The sequence below is a fragment of the Callorhinus ursinus genome, unplaced genomic scaffold, assembly GCF_003265705.2.
Source record: "Callorhinus ursinus isolate GAN/ISIS: 27379988/994484 unplaced genomic scaffold, GSC_fseal_2.0 scaffold23, whole genome shotgun sequence".
Taxonomy (NCBI): domain Eukaryota; kingdom Metazoa; phylum Chordata; class Mammalia; order Carnivora; family Otariidae; genus Callorhinus; species Callorhinus ursinus.
The window spans coordinates 26,061,774-26,076,028 of NW_027397085.1; the positions used below are offsets into that span (position 1 = coordinate 26,061,774).

Below are 14,255 nucleotides of genomic sequence, written 5' to 3' on the forward strand. Positions count from 1 at the left end.
GAAGGGCACATGGGGCAAGGGTAGGTCCTGTCTTTTACTCCTCAAGTAGCAGAGTTAGGAGGACAGGAGAGAGAGAGGGTCCCTTGGAGGGAAGAGTGTTAAGACCCTCAGCGTTCTGGTCACGTGAAGGCAGAGAGAAAGGCCCATCCAAGGTTATATAGGCCTTCTAGTGGCCTCAAGGCTCCATACACCTCCCCTCACCCTCCCACACACATTCTCACACCCTGCTCTGGGTGTGGTGCCCACACAGTATCCACACTTCTTATGTCCACAGATGGGAGCCAACTGTGAAGGCTCAAGAACTGAGAGGGACCTTAGACCCATTCTCCTCAAGGGCCATGTTGCATACTTGCCTGAGTTTCTAAACCTCAAGCAAAACCAAGGCACTCCGTGGTGCTTGGGAGGAGACAGCAGGCATGTGGGTAAGAGCCCAGGCTCTGGAGTCAGACCCCTGGGATTCAAACCCTGACTCTACTACTTACTAGCGGGTGACCGTCTGCAAGTCAGTCAAGCCACCGGAGTCTTAGATTTCTCACCTGTAAAACAGGGGGAGCAATAGTAATGACCTCACAGATCGGTGTGAAGATCAGAGGAGATCATTCGTATAAAATGCTGAGCAGAGTGCTGGGCACACAGTGCGCACACCGTAAATACTGGCTGCCATGACAATGAAGATGAGGTCACACTATCACTACTACTACTACTAATTTTCATCATTATTATGATTACTCTGGCTTTACTCTATCTGCATGGCTCCCAGAGGCCAATGAAATCTCAGCCTCCCTGCTTCTTTTTTTTTTTTTTTTTCAGCCTCCCTGCTTCTTATTCCCTTTGCTTCTCCACAGGTGAGGACCCTGGTCTACCAAGGTGAATTCAAAGTCCTTCCTCACACTGAGAAAAGACTCACACAGGGCTTTGGGAGCCAGGCTAAAAACCAAGGGCGCTGCTCACTTCAAAGACCACAGATTGTGAACACGCTGATTTCCCTGACAGTTGCTCTCATGAAAGGACACAACCCCAGAGTTCCTGACCAGCCATTAAAACCGAAGGCCCAGCCCACTTCTTTCCCTCCCCATCCCCACTACATTTTATGAATTTCTTTGAAGGAAAAAAAAAAAAAAAACCCATGGATTTGCTAAGCTTTCTTCTGGTTCATTTACTCGCACTCCTACCTCCAGTGAATACTCTGCTAGTTGTAACAGGGTTTAAGAAATGCTATAAGCAGAATTGGTAAAAATAGTAACAGAACAGAAATTTATACCTTAAACAAATCATTCCAACAGATGGGACTTAAAGTATTTATTATCCCTCTCTGGTCTGGGACTTTTCAAACACGGCATTTCCAGCCGGCCAGACTGGGAGCTATTTGATAGTACCTCTCTGACCAATTACATACTAATTAAAAGACCTCGGTGTGGGCTGGAGGTAGCAGCTTTGCATATGGACTTTAATTACTGGGCTCAAGTTTTGCCAAGAAAACACAAAGGGCTTTTCTGGCTGGATGCAGAGGCTTAGAATGAACATATGGCCTGCGTGGGAGGGGAGGGTTAAGAGTGTCATCCTACACAGGAAGTGGAGTATTTCCCCCCTGTAATCTCCTGAAAGTAACTATGTACTAGGGTTAGACAAAATCCTTGGTCAGCCCAGGGAACAAAGGGCAACCTGAGTGGGCAGTGAGCTGCCACCCTGGACACATCACATTCAATCCCAGGGCCATCTGTGGATTGGAATTCCTTCTTGCTCCCACCTCCGCCAGCCTTTTATTGTTGCATTTTTGGGGTCAGAACCTCAGGTCTCTTTCTGGGGTTTCACTGAGCCTGGAATAGCCTGGTATTAATTTTTGGTTACTCAGAATGTATTCCCCCATCTCCTGGTTACACTGTCCCAAACTCCCCAGACCATAAGGCTCTGGCAGCGGGGAGCATGTGGCCCAGTCCTGACCAATCAGCACAATTTAACACCTCGGGCCACAATGTTTGGTTCAAGGATGGACATTAGACCTAAACCGGTATAATCGGCATGATTTCTAGGATGTGTATGGAAGTTCAGTTGGGTAGACATGTTCTTTACCCAGGTTTGGAACTGAAAGGTGATGACTTTGAAGCTGTGGCAGTCATCCTGCTGCCACAGGGAAGAAAAGATGTGAAAGTGAAGCCAATCGAGGGGAAGTAGAACTGACAAAAAGGAAGAGGGAAACTGGAACACTGTGACAGCATTTGAGGTCCTGGATTAAGCCATTCCTGAATGCATCCACTCATGACTTCCCAGTGTTGTGAGACAGTAAATTACTTTTATGTTTAAGCTGCCTTTGGTTATGCTTTCTATCAATTTAGAACTGAAATAATACTATCTAACAGACATAAGACCAGGGCACAGGAAGTGAACACAACTGCCAACTGCTATAGGGATCCAGCCTGCAAAGAACACACTTGCTACAGACTCCACGGAGTGCCAGGGATCATGGCCCAGAATCAAAGAATTCTAGAGCTGGAAGAGACCTTGTGGACAAAGCATCCTCTTCAACCATCATTGCTGACCTTCTTTTTCTAAACAGGTATGCATCTGAAGGCTTAGGGAAGAAAGATGTCACACGGTAAACAAGAAACAAACTCTTCTTCCCATTGGTGTCTCAATGTCATGTATGTTGTTCAATAAAACCTTTCTGAATGAACATTACATGCCCAGTCCCCAATAACCATTCCTTCTGCATGGCAAATAGCTCTTGCAATAAATTCCTTAATGGATTATGTTCACTTCCCACAACAACCACAATCTCAATCTCTCTCTCTCCTTCCTCCCATCCTTCTTTCCTTCTCTCCTCCTTTGCTTGACTAGCCTCTCATTTCTTCCTCTCCCCCATTCTGCCCCTTTAGTGGCTCAACACCTTTTCTTTACTTGTCAATTCAAACCTACATTGCCTACAGGCACTTAATAACCAACACACTGTCTGCTTCTCCATCCTTTAACCTCTACCTCAAACCATGAGTTATCTACCAACCCTCACCCATTCTTCACCTTCCCCCACAAGTCCATCGACTACATTTAAAAACAGCTCCAAATGTTTACACCCTGCCCCCAGAACACACGCATACCCACAGACTAAAACCAAGTCTTCAATACCGAGTTATCAACATCTTTATGACTCTCAAGAGATGTTTCTTCCTAGGATCAGATCTCACGGCCACCTGAAATATTTTTCTATGGTTCAGGATGATACTGGAAAATAAGTCGAATTGGTCTATTTGTTGTCAGCTCCTTATAGGACATAACCAGATATTTAAACTTCCTGAAACTAAGTTCCCCTATTTCTATGACAGATTAATGCCACTTGCCAGTGTGTAATGTTAGCCACGTCCTGGTAACACAGAGATGGAAAGCTTCACATAAGCGTTAAACAAGGTTATGACTCTCTGGAACCCAGTATACCATTGGCAGCCCTCAAGAATTACAATTACTATTTTTATATTCCATTTAGAGTGTCTTAGGAACTTACAGGCCTTTAGAGGAAAAGCTGTGGGATTTTGGATGAGATTCACAAACACATTTGATCTGTAGCCCAGGTGAAACCTTTTATTAAAACTCTGGACTGGGAAGGTAGAAAGTTAATTCAGGATATAAAATAAACAGGTGATACCTTGAATTTATGCAGGCCCCCGTCTGCAAAACTCTGCAACTGCTCATATGTGTCATTTGATCGTCAGTGTCTTCTTTCACTGGAAGTTTTCCTGGGGCAAGAAATACAAATCAAAAAGAATTTAAAGACATTTACTATGGATACAAAGTCTAGGCTTTCATTCTTAGCACTGTTAACGTAACTCTATTTGGATAATTTCCCTTCAAATCTTTCTTCTTAATCCAGCTTCAAAACTGTAATTCGCTGTGAGGACTGGAAACCTTCGCCAGCCTGACTTGTTGAGCCTCCTGGGGGACAAAGCTGTGCACCCTCTCACGTGCCCTCAAGGGCTTCCTTCCTCCTTTCTCTCCAGGCCAGAGTCCCACCCACCCTGGTTGCCACTCTACTACCAGAGGTATGGAGACTGGCTTCCAGAGAAGTCACCAAGGGGCCAATGGACTAAAAGGTAGGGGACTGAATTCTCACTGGAGTGAATTTTACCAATGGAAAACAGGTGTAAGAGCAGTGTGGGGGAAGGGCCAGACCCCCCCTATTTCCTTCCCCCTCCAACTATGCCGAGGTGTGATTCCTCCATGCAAACTATCTGGAGCAACCGCATACACTGAGGGACCTGCTTGAGGCTTCATGGCTTATTTTGAATTGGTAGCCAACACACAAACAGAAATCAATGTACCCTATTACTTTCTTACTTCACCCTCACCATCCTGGGATTTTACGGTCCTGATCAAGTATTAGTACCACAGCTCTTCCTCAGACCCTGCTTTCTGGAGGGCCAGGCTAAGATGTTCATTTTCTCTATTCCAGCATTTCTCAAGGTGTGATTTTGCAGGCTACCTGCATCAGAATCTTCTGGGGTACCTGCCAAAAAGGCAGATTTCTGGCCTACCCTGGAAATTCAGACTCAGTCGGTCTGGGGTATGTACTAGCCATCTGCAATACTGAGCTGTACAGGTGATTCTTCAACACTCTAAAATGTGATGACCACTGGTCCAAGTTTCTCCAGTGCCCCCCACCTCTGCACAGAGGATTTTATGGTCACTCAGGACAAAGCTCTTGGGTTCTTTCCCTCTCTCCCACATTCTTGTTGACTTGTACTGATATCTGTCAATACAATGTCCCTTGTATCTGGATCTGTCTTCTCTCTCTCTCTCTCTTTTTTTTTTTGGTTGAAGTATAGTTGACACGCAGTGTTATGTTAGTTCCAGGTGTACAACATAGTGATTCTAGTGATTCAACACCTCTCTGTGTTATGCTGTGCTCACTGCAAGCTAGCTACCATACACCGTCACAGTACTAACGGCTCCTTCCCTACACAGTACCTTTCATCTCTGTGACTTACTCATTCCGTAACTGGAAGCCTGTACCTCCCACTCCATGTCACCCATTTTGCCCATCCCCCCACCCACCTCCCCTCTGGCAAATACCAATTTGTTCTCTGCTCCTGTCCATGTTATCAAGGTGTATGGAGAACAAAAGCCATGGTACTCACCAGCCTCTCTGACCCAGGCAGAGTTCCATTTGGCAGAACTCTAGAGCTGGTTCCTTTATATTCTAGTTGCCCCTTTAAACCTCAGCTTTTTCTCTGTGCCCCAGGGCCAACAAACCTGCTCATGGTCCCTCAGTACTATCCTTTGCAGCCTGGGGGGTGGAGTTCCCCTTATTACCATGTCTCCTTTCTCTTGCTGTTATTCTCCGTGTGGTCTTTTCTTTTTCAGAAGCTGTTCAGTCAGCTCTCAGTTCTTCTTCAGGAGGAACTGCTCTATAAATAGGTGTAGATTTGGTGTGTGCCTGGAGGGGGTGGGTTTAGAGTCTTCCTACATCGCCATCTTGGACTGGAACTCTTCGGTTTTCTTACTCCATTTCCCCACCCCCCTCCACCCCCCGTTTGAGCTCATCTTTCTCTTGGAATGTTCACTAAACCCTCCTCAACCTTCTCCCCACCCTCCTTCTTCCAAACGGGGATGAAAGTGGGAGATCAGGCTGCATATTTCATTGAGCATCTGGAATAGTCCAATACAAGAAGTGGACACTCAGATTCTGTCAGATATATTTGGCATCCCCGAGGTGGTGGATCTTCCCCGAGTCAGAATCACGCCTCTGCTGGGGTGGTGCTTCCTGCCTATGTGTGGTGTTTAATTCTTCCAACACAGCTACACTCACTTTGCACATCACAACGTGTCCTGTCAAGACCACATGAGCCGGGGCCAATCCATTTCCACAGAATTCCATATCCAGTGGGACACAATGCACATAGTGGGTGCTTTACCCAAGTCAGTGGCAGTGGGGCTAACAAGAATGCAAAATTCACTGCTTTTCTTTCTTTTTCTCCCTTTCAATCCTCCCATAACTCTCAATTACTCAATTTCCTCTCCTAACTTGGTAAACACTCCTACCACAGCTCGAGCACTCTCCTCTACTCCCTTTGGCATGGCTTTGGCCAAAATCCATTTGACGGCACCTGTGTTCTATTTATTTCCCTCTTCACGTGCCTATTCTTTCTGGCTTGAGAAACTGAAGCAAAAATGTCGTTATCATAAGGACACAAATCGTATTGCTTAACTGGTATAATTACAGCTAATATTTGTTGAGCATTTACCATGAACGAAGCCTCTTCCAGGCACTTCCTCATTTAGTCCTTTCAACAGCCATAGTATGTAGGTACCATTTTTGACCCACCTTCCTAGGCGAGGACACTGAGGCTTAGAGAGAGGCTTAGAGAGACTTAGAAAGTGCTGGAGCTTGCCTGATCACAAGATCTAGGCTCTTAACCCTTCTGGTACCTTCTTCCAGTACCACCTGATGATGCACGATGAGTTTCCCCAATGCAGCTACCTGGTACGAACTCCCCATGCTGAACAACTGTCCCCAAGTCCACAGTCAGGGTTGATGCAAGTTGACCCACCCTGACAGCAGGTTACCAGCTTCACAATCCTGGTCCTCCATCAACCCTTTGATTTTTGCAGATCTAATTTTGCAGTTCCATTTCCCACATGGTTCTCCCACATCAAGCGGACATTTCATTTCTGAATAACAGTCTTCATGTTTGGCTTGCCTCATAAGCATTCTTGCCACATCAAGCCAAAAGCTCATTTCCCCCCAATATTTCTTCCACAAACGTCATCCACTCCATCCCCCCTAAAACCCTGCATCATAGTCTTTCATCCCAGCATCTGAACCACTACAGAAATGTGTCTCAGAGCCATCTTCGGTGACTCACAATCCCCACAACAGATTCTCTGTGGGCACTTGACAGTTTCTCCTTTGAAATCGCCTTCCAAAGACTAATTAGCTCTCAATCTCCCAGGGAACAATTCTCTTCTGTCATTCTGTGTGGACTCTCTATTTCCTTCTCTTGCATCTGTCTCTGTCCTTCTGAGCCTTTAAAACTGACCAAGATCTGGGCTGAGGGATGAGGTTAATTACTTGCCTTTTAGCATGCCACTTGTTTCATGAAGGCACGGGGCTAGCCCTCATGTTTAACAGGCTGAGGCATCTCATGATGGCACTGTTCCCCTTCTTGGACCTTCAGGTGATGGCAACTGTCACCCACCCCAACTTAATTTAACTTTTAATTTTAAGCTTGTCTTTCCAACTATCATGCTCTCCCCAAGCCATTTCACTCTCCCCCAATATGCACATCTGGAACCATTCACAAAGTGGTGGTTGAAATTTCCACTAATTCAAATGGAATGCTAGGGATGGAGGCCACTGGGAGGCCCTCAGCTTCCCCCAGGTCCCAGGCAAGTAGCTCTACTCTAAGAAATGCATGAGTCAATAAACATCCTAGAGCATGCCCACTGGGCGCTGAACCAGGGGCACTGGAGTGTGATGGCCCTAAGGCATGCCAGGACATCACAGACAGGACTAAGGACTTAACAGTGGTCCCCCAACATTCGTATGTTAAAACCCTATCCCAGTGTGACTTTATCTAGAGACAGGGTCTTTAGGAGGTAAGGAAGGTGAGGTGAGACCATAAAGGTGGGGCCCTAATCCAATAGGACTATGGCCTTGTAAGAAGAGAAAGAGATCTCCCAGTCTCTTCTCTCCTCACCATGTGAGGATATGACCAGAAGGTGGTATCTACATGTCAAGAAGAGAATGCCCACCACAATCCAGGCATGGGGTTCGCTGATCTTGGTCTGCCCAGCCTTCAGAACTCTGAAAAATAAATTTCTGTTTTTTAAGCCACCCAGCCTATGGTGTTGTGTGGCAGTGTTAACACAGACAACCAGCTCTTATGTCCGTGTCCAGTTAATGTGGTTCAAGGGAAAACCAGGAATCCAGAGCCTTTGCTCTCCTCATCTGCCTAGTCATTCTGTCCAGGAAGGGTTCAGAAATCAGGGAGGGCAGCAAGAAAACCAGGGAAAAACACACTGAAAACAGACTCATTCATCCATCGATGATGGATGACTAAAAAGCATTTATGGAATGACTGTTGTGTACAGTTATAAATACTTTCAAACACAATATATTCACATTTGTTTATAAATACATGGAAGAAACATGTGGAAAGATACACACTAAATGGATAAGGGTCACCTTTGGGGTAGAGAATAGGAGTAAGGAAGGGAGAAAAGGGGTGAGGATGATGAAGAGGAGCTTTTAATGATGTAAAATTGTTTTAATGTGTTCACCTATAAAATAAAACACACACACTTGCAAATATCTGCTGAATGAGGAAGAAAGGCAGTAGGCAAGGCACACCGGATCTGGCTTTCCTATTCAACAGGCAATCCTACTCCCCAGGCCTTTCTTTCTGGGACCTGGGAATGTAATCATTTCGAAGGCACCAACAGTTTGCCTCTCCTGTTAACAGCTGTATCCCAGCACCTAGGAAGGTGCCTGGCACAGAGTAAATGCTCATTCACTCACTGGCTGCTTGGATGCATGAATGAATGCATGAATGAATGAATGGGGGAAGGGGGCCCAGAGTCTAATTGGAAAGTTCTGTGGGAAGGTCTATCCCAGGCCAGGAGATTTAGTCGAAGCCTCAGGAAATAAATCAGAGTTTCTAAAGAATTTTTATGACTCAGAAGTTGAGACAGTTCAAAGGACTCTGGGTAACACATGCCTCAAGAGAAGGGCCAGAGGGACCAGAACTCTGGAACTAGGGTCTCAGGTTCCAGCACTTGCAAGGGACACTAATGTCCCCAGCAAAAGAGTATGCCTCCTCTGCTACCAGTGCCCACTAGATCCCACGTGGTCCTTGTAGAGACCCTGCCCTCCCCAAACAAGTCTGGAATAGAAATGACTTGTTGCAACACCACAGTGAGACTGAGCATGAGAGGAAGGTTAAGAGCATAGCCTCTCGTCCCATCACTGTGCTCTGGTGTCCCCACCTGTGAAATGAGGATGGTCAGAGTACCTTCTTTATCCACACTCAGACCTAGGAAAGAGGAGGGGAGTTTAATGAAATGTGGATTGATTTGAAGGTAGCCAAATAAAACCATGTGACTTCATCCATGCAGAGTTCAGCATTCTAACTCCTAGAAATCAGATGCATTAAGACCTCCATTTGATGCATCATTGTGATGGTCTTCAGATGGGCCACGCTGGCTAGACTAAATGACAATGTCAGGGCAGAGCTATTTTGGAGCATACATATTCCTTCCACCAGCTAGTCAATCAACTCATCAATGCCTAACTAACCTTGTTTTATGTGTATTTTTGTTCAAAGACCTTATTTAATACACATTGTTGATTCCATTCACACTGAACCCATGGTTAGGGGCACTGTCAATGATGCCTGAAGGAAGCTGATCGAACGTAGGTATCTTCTCCATAAGGCACATCACAGCCCTTGTGCACTTAGGAACACTAGACAGCCCTTCGGCACTATACCTGGGGGCCATTTCAAATAGTGAAATCACCGACAAAAAGCACAGAAAATGTGTCACAAGACAAACACCGAGAAGGCAGAGTGTCATTTTCATCCACCTTGGCTAGGGAAGTGCCTGTCCCAGGACTCACACATGTGCCTCTCCGAGCACGTCCACACATGACCACAAGAGCGTCACCGGTACTGATTTCCAGGTTCCCAATAAATTTTAGCAAGTAAGCAAAATTCCGACTATTGAATCTGTGAGTAATGAGGCTTAGTGGTATTTTGTAATCTTTCTCCTTTGCAAACCCTTAAAGAAAGTTTCTTTTCATTCCCATTCAAGGCATGAATTTTGTGGGTTTGAAACTGTCCTCACCTACCTCCCTTACTCTCCTGCTTTGTCCTCATCCTCAGGCCTTAGGAACCAAGCTGGACGCTGGATGCCCTCTGCTTTCTGCCCTGAGGACGCCAGATAAAAGATGGGATCTGTGGCTGTGTGTGGTCAAGGCAAGAGCCGATGGAACCTGGGGAAAGGTGCGAGCAACACCAGAAGAGGAAGACCCTTGCTTGGCAAATGCCAGAGGGCTGGGGGTGGAGAAGAGGAGACTGAAGCTTACTCTCTGGTTTGAAATTACACAACTCCAGTACGTACTGAGGAACGGTGAGATTCTGAGTAAAATGATGTAGGTATCTGAAGGAAGGTAATGAGTCCTTCTTGGGACCCATTAAGTCTAAAGTGCCCACAACATCCAAGACAGTATATATGTATCAATCGGCACTCTCAGTTGCAGGGACAAGAAAACAATCCTGGCAAATTCAAGCAGACAAAGAACTCGCTAAAGGGTATCCGACAATTCACAGAATTTCTGTAACAGCCAGAGAACCAAGGTCACCACCTCTTGCACCGCCAGGAGCAAGCACCAAAGTCATTCTGGACCTAGTCCAGTGAGGAAGCCCTAGTTGATACCACTGGAAACAAACTGCAGTTCACAGTTCTGCGCCAGGCCTCTGCTTCTAGAACATGGCTGCTTCCCCAAGAAGCCAGAATGTGTCCACCATCCTCACAAGGATGGATTCTGCATGGGCCCTGCTTCTGATCTCAATTGGGCCATAGGCCCGTGCTCTAGCTGCCAGGTTGGGGATGGGGTTAGGGATGAGCCTCTGCCATTAGCCATCTCTGGAGTGTGAGATGGGTCCTGCCTCATAAGGCAGGAGATGCCCAACACAGTGGAATGATGCTCAGATGTCGGGAAGACCAACAGAATAACAAATGTCTGCTATAATATATTCAGAAGGGTTAGAAATAGGACTGGTAAGAACAGCTCCTACTTTTACGCACTTACCATGTGTCGAGCACCACACAAAATGGTTAACATGCATTTAGAGTTTAAACTATGCAAAAACTATAGCGTATAGAGAAGAGGTAGAGGGAGGGCAAAGCAATTTACGAGGGCAGCCAACCACGCTGGTTTGCCCAGGACTGAGGGGTTTCCTAGTACGCAGGACTTTCAGTACTAACACCAGGAAAATCTCAGGGAAAACAGGGCCCTTGGTCAGTCTAGTCACATCAGCCTGCCCTGGGCCCCAGATCTGGCTTATACAACAGGGAAAAGTGGCTTAACTTCCTGTAACCTCAATTTCTGCATTTATAAAATGAATAGAACAAAAATATCTCCCTCCTGGAACTGTTGTGGAGAATTAGAGATGATATGTATGAAGTACTTGGCACTGCACCAGGTATACAGTAAGAAGACCCCAAAAATGCTAGAAATTATTCTTATAAACTCCCAGAAAACTTGAGTTTCCCCACATCAAAACAAATGGTTGAAATGAATCTTCTCTCCAAGCCCGAACAACTCCACGCTTGTACTCTGGATGCCTAAGCATTCATTGCATCCCTAACCAGATGGTGGCTGAAGTTTAGGGAGGACGGAAGAAATTAGCACAACCAGCTAACCTAATCCTTAAGGCAGGAAAAAGAGGCAGAGGCAGCAAAGAAGAACAGAAGAAACAGATCACAGATGAAGAAGACATTATTATGGAAGTAGAATAATTATAAAAAGTCAGGATGGGCAAGTCAGATGCACTACTGCAGGCAAACCAGGAGGTTGGAAACAAAGTCCACAGTGCAACCAGGGAAAACAGAAAGACCTCCTAATACATGGAGCATCAGGTAGGTACTGAGCTAACATTAGCTTCAAACAGATAGTGGTCAACTTTTTCTTAAAGGATCAGACGCTACATATTTTAGCTTCGATAGGGCTTATAGCCTCTGCCGTAACTACTCAGTTCTGCAGCTGGAACACAAAAGCAGCCACTGACAATATGTAAACAAATGTGTGTGGCTGTGTTCCAATGAGATCTTATTTCCCAAAAGAGGCGGCTGGCCTGCGGACCACACTTTGCCCAACCCGGCTTACACTAAAGCCAGTCTTCTGGACCCCCCCTAACAAAGCTGATAAACAAGCCTCAAAAGAATCAAACTAATTCCAAGGACCTTAACTGCATCCCAGACCAACAAAGCCCAACAATATATACAGGAATGCAAAGAACGCCAACACTCAACAATATAAAATACACAATATCTGGAATCCAATCAAAACTTACTAGTCAAGCAAAGCACTGAAAACGTACCCCATAATGAGGAAGGGAAAAAAAAATCAATCACAAGGAATGTCACAGATGATACAGAAAAAGCATACAAAAACATTAAAACATTATAACCAGGTAAGTTCCGGAAAGTTAAAGGAAAGCCTGAGCACGTTAAGAAGAACCATCAAAGGGGCACCTGGGTGGCTCAGATGGTTGAGCATCTGCCTTTGGCTCGGGTCATGATCCCAGGGTCCCGGGATCGAGTCCCGCATCGGGCTCCCTGCTAGGTGGGGAGCCTGTTTCTCTCTCTGCCTCTGCCTCTCTCTCTCTCTCTCTCTCTCTGACTCTCATGAATAAATAAATAAAACATTAAAAAAAAAAAAAAAGAAGAAGAAGAACCATCAAAGGCAGAAAGAGTTGTTAAGTCTAACTTCTGGTGGCGAAAAATACAACGTCTGCGATGTGAAATAAATGGGATGGAATTAGGAGCAGATTAGACATTACAGGAAAAAAATTAACGAATTTAAAGACATAGAAATAGAAACCATCCAAAATGAAATACTGATAGAAAAAAAAAAACCCATTAGAAAAAAAAAATGAACAGAGCATCAGTGAGATGTCTAACAACAAAAGCAGACAAATACACTTGTAATTGGAGTCCAAGAAAAAAGAAGACAGGTCCGTGAGGCATAAAAATATATTTGAAGGGGAGCCTGGCCTGGGTGGCTCAGTCGTTAAGCGTCTGCCTTCGGCTCAGGTCATGATCCCAGGGTCCTGGGATGGAGCCCCGTGTCGGGCTCCCTGCTCAGCAGGGAGTCTGCTTCTCCTTCCCCTCTGTCCCTCCCCACTGCTTATGCTCTCTCTCTCTCTCTCTCCACTCTCTCTCTCTCAAATAAATAAAATCTTTAAAAAGAAATCTCTCATATGTGAATTTAAAAAACAAAACAATCAAGTAAAGGAACAAAAAAGAGAGAGAAGCAAACCAAGAAACAGACTCTTAACTACAGAGAACACACTGATGGTTAGCAGACTGGAGGTGGAGGGGAGGGAAGGGTGAAGTAGGTGATGGGGATGAAGGAGAGCACTTGTCATGATGAGCACCGCGTGGTGTATGGAAGTGTTGAATCACTAAATTGTACACCTGAAATTAATATAACACTGTATGTTAACTAATTGGAATTTAAATAAAAACCTAAAAAAAATTTTTCCTTAAAAGAGAAGTGACTGTCCACAGGAAAAATATCAAGAATGCTTTGAGGGGTTCATAGCACATGGAGAAACAAATGAGTAACAATAGCACAAAGAAGGAGAGAAGAGAGGAAGGGTTGGAAATATACTTTCATAAGTTTCTTACACTAAACATGTATTACTTGAAGAAAGACTGTGGTAAGTTATAGGTGTATACAGTAAACCCTACAGGTACCTCTAAGAAAATACAAAAAGAGCTGATTAAACCAGTAAAGGAGATAAAAAGGGAATTATATTGACTGCAAATAGGTACAAGGGATCCTTCTGCAGTGTCAAAACTAGATCGTGGTAATGGTTGCACAACTCTAAATTTTCTAAAAATCTGGGGCACCTGGCTGGGCAAAGCACTGAGCAGTCAGCAGAGCATTTGACTCTTTTTTTTTTTTTAAGATTTTATTTATTTATTTGACAGAGAGAGACACAACGAGAGAGAGAACAAAAGCAAGAGGAGTGGGAGAGAGAGAAGCAGGCTTCCCGCGGAGCGGGGAGCCCAATGCGGGGCTCGATCCCAGCACCCTGGGATCATGACCTGAGCTGAAGGCGGACACCCAACAACTGAGCCACCCTGGTGCCCCCAGAGCGTTCTACCCTTGATCTCCAGGTCAGGAGTTCAAGCCCTGCCTTAAAAAAAAAAAAAGACTGACAATCTCAAGTGTTGGCAAGGATGTAGGAGCAACTGGAAGTCTCATACCTTATTAATGGGGATGCAAAATGGTGCAGCCACTTCACAAAACAGTTTGGCAGTTTCTTATAAAATTAAGCATACACTTAGCATATGACCCAGGAATCCTAATCCTTCATATTTATCCAAAAGAAATCAAAGTATGTATCTATATAAACACTTACGTGTCAATTCTCATAGCAGCTTTAGCCTTCATAGCCAAATACTAGAGACCACTTAAATGCCCATCAATAGGTAAATGAATAAACACATTGTGGTACAGTCATACAGTGGGTAAC

At 45.0% G+C, this 14,255-nt stretch overlaps 1 long non-coding RNA gene across 1 annotated transcript in view; it reads right to left on the minus strand.

Annotated features, from left to right (window-relative positions):
* Positions 1-14,255, minus strand: part of LOC141374906 (uncharacterized) — a 366,943-nt gene that overhangs the window by 226,221 nt on the left and 126,467 nt on the right. Inside the window, exon 5 of the long non-coding RNA XR_012382109.1 lies at positions 3,635-3,725. This is a non-coding gene — a long non-coding RNA (uncharacterized lncRNA). The remainder of the gene's footprint in view (positions 1-3,634; positions 3,726-14,255) is intronic.